The sequence below is a fragment of the Otolemur garnettii genome, unplaced genomic scaffold (assembly GCF_000181295.1).
Source record: "Otolemur garnettii isolate 467f Iridium unplaced genomic scaffold, OtoGar3 scaffold00104, whole genome shotgun sequence".
NCBI classification, from domain to species: domain Eukaryota; kingdom Metazoa; phylum Chordata; class Mammalia; order Primates; family Galagidae; genus Otolemur; species Otolemur garnettii.
In genome coordinates, this window is record NW_003852499.1 from 2,026,186 (window position 1) to 2,032,619 (window position 6,434).

A 6,434-nucleotide genomic window follows, 5' to 3' on the forward strand; every position below is an offset into this window, starting at 1 on the left:
AAAAAAAAAAAAAAGTCTTAGTTGGCATAGAAAGAGAGAAATGTATTTATTGCAATAGGGATTGAACCCCTACTCCTGGGTTTTATACTTTTTCTTCTTTGACTTGTGCTTATCTCTCTTCTTCCTGTAGGTACAGGCTGAGAGGCTGAGAAATCATCCCCTGAAAATAAGTTTTTCCTCTCCAACTCCCACCCCCAATTTAATATTAAATTAACAGGCCAGCTGGCCCCCACCTCTCCCTGGAGGTCTCAGGGAGAACTTTTCACTGCCCCCTTTGCCTACATTTTCCTTCTTTAATCCCCTTACCATGATGAACTCCACTTCTCCTGTATCCACTAACTGGATTTTTCATTTTGCTGCTCCATCTTTGAACCTCTTCACCTTGCCCATTCTACCCCTGCCATGCATTGAAGGACCTTTGGGGTGAGCTCTGGGTTTATAGGCCCTCTCCATCCCTCAGCTACCCCAGATGTTTCTGTACCTCTTCCCCTGAGGGGCTGTAGCCCTGTCCTGGGCTGTTGAGGGAGCTAACTGGTTCCTGCCTCCTCCTCTCCTGCAATCCCCACCCAGACATGTCACAAAAATCTTCCCTGTACCCTCCTCTGCCTTTATTTTTTGATTTGTGCAACTTGTAACTAGGTGTTTATGGAATAAAGGAGAATGGAAAAAAAACCAAATGGGATTCTGACTATACTTTTGATCTTTTTCTGTTGATTTGAAACTTCCTATCTTGTCCCCTTCCTACCTTCCCTCCTCATGGGCTTTCTTAACTCAAAAGCATTCAAGCCTAGGATAGTGGAACTGTCAGAGCACTGGCAGATGCAAGCCAGCAGCACTTAGCTGGGCTAGGCTCAGGGCATGAGAATTTAAGCAACTGTCTCGCTGACGTGCTCCCTCACATTTTGCTGTATCACTGCTCTTCAGTAGGCGTGTCGGGCATATCTCACAGATGCCTGAGAAATTTTTTGCCCCTTGCCTCTTCGGCATAGTTTGGTCCCTTGGACTGTGGAAGCGAATACTTTTACAGGAGTCCAGATAACCTTATACAGGCCTGGAAGGGAGGGGATCATGGATCAGCAGCATTCCTCAAACACTCTGCCCCCAGTTGTTGAGACTTGAGCCCAGGCAAGGAGACCAGAGAAGAGTACTAACTTGGAACTTGAGCAGTACCAGGAGGGCACAAGGAGCTCAAATTTCTCAAGATGGTCACACTTTCTGCTTTACCCAGCCAAATGGGTCACTCTGTTCCTCTGGGGGAACTTATTTAATGATGATAAATGGCTTGTGGAGTTTGATGATGATTTTCTTTTTATAAAAATCTTCAGTTCATTTCAGTTGGTATGGGCAAGATGATAATCTTAAGCCTTGGTTCCTCTCAGGAAAGGTAACTTCTCCCCCATGTGTTTGATGCACAAGTAGATTTATAAGGATAAGGAGGATTTGTCCAGTCAATGAGCAGAGAGAAAAAAGCTGAGTTCAATAACCAGGTTCTGACTTCCTAGTCCAGTGGAGTACCCAAATCTCATTAAGTAGGGTTGGTAAAAATGCACACCTGGGGCAAGGGAACCAGTGGTGGTGAGAACCAGGAATGCTAGAAGTCAGATACAGACTATTTATTACCACCTGTGTTCTGAATTGTGAATGATGGCACTCAAAGCATCTACAACCCTCATCTTTAAGTATAACCTGTGCTATGTCAAGGTAGGTGCCTATCTAGTTCCTCTGAGAGTGGGAGGGCCTTTCATCAGTCTCCTAAGGAGGTAACACAGTGAAAATAGCTCTTGACTTGTAGAAGGAACCCTGAATCTCCGTCCTCAGCTCTGCTCTGCCACTAATCTAGCTTTGTGGTCTTAGGCAGGTCACTGTCTTCCCTGGACCTCAGTTACATAGGGCCCTTCCCAGCCACAAAAATCTCAAGCTATAGTTTCTGCCAGGCCTCCTGGATTTCCATCCCAGGGCCCACACTCAGGTATAGTTGTGACTGGGGCTGGAGCTGGGCATTGCTGCTCCAGTGGAGCCCTGGCTATCTCTGAGGAAGATAAGTCACTGCAGTGTTTCATAAGCTCTCCAGTGGGGCCCTGGCTTTTGGACATATGAACTAAATTGCACCCCTGCTTCATGCTCCAAAGGGCCACACTTCAGCCCAGCACTTAATCCTGGGGCCTGTGACTGTAGTTTTGAGCAGGTATTTGTGGGAACTCAAGTGTTAGCAACAGTAGAAGGAAATGCTCAAAAATAGCCCTCCACCACTTTTTGGCCTGTCACTGTGGGGTGAGGGCCAGGGAGTAGAGAGAGGAAAGGAACTCTTGAAGGAACACTAACTAACATTTTAAATCTGGTCAGCTCACCATCCCGGCCCAGCCCCACACAATGGCTGTCCCTCACTCCTAACCCAAGGAATGTCCAGGAGATATGGGCAGACTCATTCAGATTATTTCCCCCACTCCAAAAAACAATAGGTCAGAAGAGGCTGTGGCCAGGTGCAGTGGGTCAACCTGTAATCCTAGCACACTGGGAGGCTGAGGTGGGAGGATCACCTGACCTCCAGGAGTTTGAGACCAGCCTGAGCAAGAGTGAGACTTCATCTCTACTGAAAATAGCAAAATTAGCTGGGCATTGTGGTGGGTGCCTATAGTCGCAGCTACCTGGCAGGCTGAGTGAGGCAAGAGGATTACTTGAACCCAGGTGCCTGGGGTTGCTGTGAGCTGGTCTGATGCCATAACACTAACACTGTAGTCTGGGAACAGTGAAACTCTGGCTAAAAAAAAAAAAAAAAAAGGCTGATACTAGGAGTGAGACTAAGCAGACTAATGCAGAGGGCAATTATGAGTGCAGAAGCACGAGCAAGACCCAGCTCCACCACTTATCCACAACTCCAGTTTGTGTCCACAACTCCAAGATAGACTCAATCTCTCAACAACAGTTCCTTGCTTTGTAAAATGGGCTTTTCTAAGCCTTGCTGGCAGTGGGAACATGGATTCATTACCCAGAATTGTGAGAATTAGTGCAGAGAAAGCATATTGACATAACGCATGGGATATGAATGACTGCTCTGTTCCTCGTACTTCCCTCCAATGACACTGTCTCTGCCTTGCTGCTTCTGTGTTCTCTGGTGGTCCCTCATGCCCCACTCCGTCCTCAGGACGCCTAAAATACTTCCAGACAAACTGGGTATCATCGTACTGGCCTTGAATTAGCCCCAGCTCTCCACTCTCCCGGCTATTATCACCATCCATCCTCTCAATGCCTCAGCCTCACAGATCAACCAATAGAAACAAATGTTTGAGGCCACTCTGATCCTGCCCTGCTTGGCATTTGGGATTTTTTTCCCTCCTACTGTGATGGCCCCAGATCCTAGTAATACTCTTTTTCCTTCTTCCTCTACTCAAGTCAAAGAAACTGAGGTTACCCAGAGAACCAGGAACAGACTTACATCAAAAACCCAGTAGTGTGGGTGGCGCCTGTGGTTCAGTGGGTAAAGCACAAGCCCCATATACTGAAAGTGGCAAGTTCAAACCAGGCCCCAGCCAAACTGCAACAAAAAAATAGCCAGGCATGGTGATGGGCGCCTGTAGTCCCAGCTACTTGGGAGCCTAAGCCCAGGAGTTGGAGGTTGCTATGAGCTGTGATGCCAAAGTGCTCTACCGAGGGCAATAAAGTGAGACTCAGTCTTTAAAAAAAAAAAAAAACTCCGTTGTGGCTTGGCGCCAGTAGCACAGTGGTTACAGCGCCAGCCACATACACCAAGGGTGGCAGGTTCAAAGCTGGCCTGGGCCAGCTAAACAAACAAAAAAACAAAATAGCCGGGCATTGTGGCGGGAGCCTGTAGTCCCAGCTACTTGGGAGGCTGAGGCAAGAGAATCGCTTAAGCCCAAGAGTTTGAAGTTGCTGTGAGCTGTGATGCTACAGCACGCTACCAAGTGCGACATACTCTGTCTCAAACCCCCCTCCCCCGCAATAAAAACCAGTAGTCTGATCTTGCAGCCCATACATTTTAAGTTCATTTAGGTCCACATACCTCCCTGCCCTCATATTCCCCAGCCTGGTAATGTCATTCCAGGGGTTAAGGGACTAACAAGGGTCAAAGGATTCCTTCTCTCAGGCCTATTCCAATTGGGCTAGGAGTAAAAAGAAAGTAGCTTTTACCACTCTCTAGACATCACTGGAGCCTTCAGAGAAGACATGGGGAGACAGGAGCGGCTGTACTAGGAAATGGAGGCCCTGAGAGGTAAGAAGAAATACCTGAGGATACTGTGGGAATGGGAAGGAGACCTCAGGTAGCCAGTTCTCTGAGGGAGCCACCATCTAGCCTCATCCCTGGGGAATGGCTATCTGGAGGGCACAGAGCTGGCATAGCATGAAAGAGGGGCACATGAGGAGCCTGGTAAAGGCTGGCAGAGCTGTTACAGATGTGGGCCTAAAACCCACAGTGTGGAAGTGCAGATGGCCGTGAGCCTTCTCAGACTTAATGTCTGGTCTTAAACAGCACTTCTATGGGATCAGAGAAGTGTATAGTGCTCCCCTCTTTGGGCTCAGGCCTCTATAGACTGTCCCAGAGTTAAGATGAGTTGCGTTAATATTCAGAATCCTTTATCCTTTCTCTGACCCTTAAGATTTTTTCCTTCTGAATGGTGCCTGTGGCTCAGTGAGTAGGGCACTGGCCCCATATACCAAGGGTGGTGTGTTCAAACCTGGCCACATCCAAACTGCAACAAAAAAATACCTGGGTGTTGTGGCAGGCACCTGTAGTCCCAGCTACTTGGGAGGCTGAAGCAAGAGGATTGCCTAAGCCCAAGAGCTGGAGGTTTCTGTGAGCTGTGACTCCATGACACTCTACCGAGGGTGACAAACTGAAACTCTGTCTCTTTCCTTTGTCCCTGAAGTCCTCTTTTGGAGGGATTTTTTTTTGGAGACAGGGTCTCACTTTGTCACCCTCTGTTGAGTGCTGTACCATCATAACTCACAGCAACCTCAGACTCTTGGGCTCAAGCAATTCTCTTGCCTCAGCCTCCCTAGTATCTGGGACTACAGGCTCCTACCCACCACAAAGGCCAGCTATTTTGTTGTTGTTGTAGTTGTCATTGTTGTTTAGCAGGCCCGGGCTGGGCTTGAACTTTCACAGGGAATATGGCATGGGAGGACAGAACTGATTCCCAATACATCTGGACCTTAATTTAACAAACCCTACTATTTAACAAACCCTTGGTGTATGTGGCTGGTGCTGTAATCACTGTACTATAGGCACTAAGCCCCCACCTTTCTTTTTTTTTTTTGAGACATAGGCTCACTTTGTTGCCATCAGTAGAGTGCTGTGGCATCATAGCTCACAGCAAACTCAAGCTCCTGGGCTCAAATGATCCTCTTGCCTCAGCCCCCTGAGTAGGTGGGATTACAGATGCCCACCGTAACACCTGGCTATTTTTAGAGATGGGGTCTCTCTCTTTGCTCAGGCTGGTCTCAAACCTGTGAGCTCAGGTAATCCACCTGCCACGTCCTCCCAGAGTGTTAGAATTACAGGTGTGAGCCACTGCACCTGATTCGACCACCAGAATTTTCTTTAACCTCAAAATTCTGCTTTAGTAGATCTAAAGCACACCTACTGCCACATTTGGGAACTTCTGGAGCAGGTGATCAGTAAGGTCTCTTTGAACTCTGAAATTGTCATTACATAGTAAGGTTTGTTAAATTAAGGTCCAGATGTATTGAGAATCAGTTCTGTCCTCCCCTGCCATATTACCTGTGACTTAGGAATTCACCCCATCCCAAATATAGGACTTCTTTATCTAAACTCATCAGTGGTTTTCTTTCTTTCTTTTTCTTTTTTTGAGACTGAGCCTCAAGCTAACCCCCTGGGTAGAGTGCTGTGGCATCACAGCTCACAGCAACCTCCAACTCCTGTGCTCAAGCAAGTCTCCTGCCTCAGCCTCCCAAGTAGCTAGGACCACAGGTGCCCGCCACAACACCTGGTATTTTTTTTTGTTGCAGCTGTCATTGTTGTTTTGGCAGGCCTGGACTGGATTTGAACCTGCCACCTTAGGTGTACGTGGCTGGCGCCTTAGCCACTTGAGCCACAGGTGCTGAGACGATCAGTGGTTTTCTAAGAACACAGCTTTGTTTTCTTTCACCAAAGTATTTCCCATCCCAGTGTCACCTTGACCTTTCCCAAGGTGTTTCTGTTCCCTCTTTTAAAGACTCAATCCCTGTCACCCTTTCTCAGTCCTTCTCTCCTATCCACCATCTTCATATGCCCAAATGTCCTTGTCTCGGAACCCTCAGACATTTGGTTGGCCTCCTGGCTGGAGGACACTGAGATTTTGAAAATGATGGTCTAGGCTCGGTGCCTGTGGCTCAAGTGGCTAAGGCGCCAGCCACATACACCTAAGGTGGCAGGTTCGAATCCCCAGCCCAGGCCCGCCAAACAACAATGATGGCTG

General features: G+C 47.9%; 1 protein-coding gene across 1 annotated transcript in view; it reads left to right on the top strand.

Annotated features, from left to right (window-relative positions):
* The window catches only part of MLF2 (myeloid leukemia factor 2), a 5,942-nt gene extending 5,265 nt beyond the window's left edge, over positions 1 to 677 (top strand). Inside the window, exon 8 of the mRNA XM_003796396.3 lies at positions 131 to 677. The gene's annotated coding sequence lies outside the window, so the exon portion shown is untranslated. The remainder of the gene's footprint in view (positions 1 to 130) is intronic.
* The last annotated feature ends 5,757 nt before the right edge of the window (positions 678 to 6,434 follow it).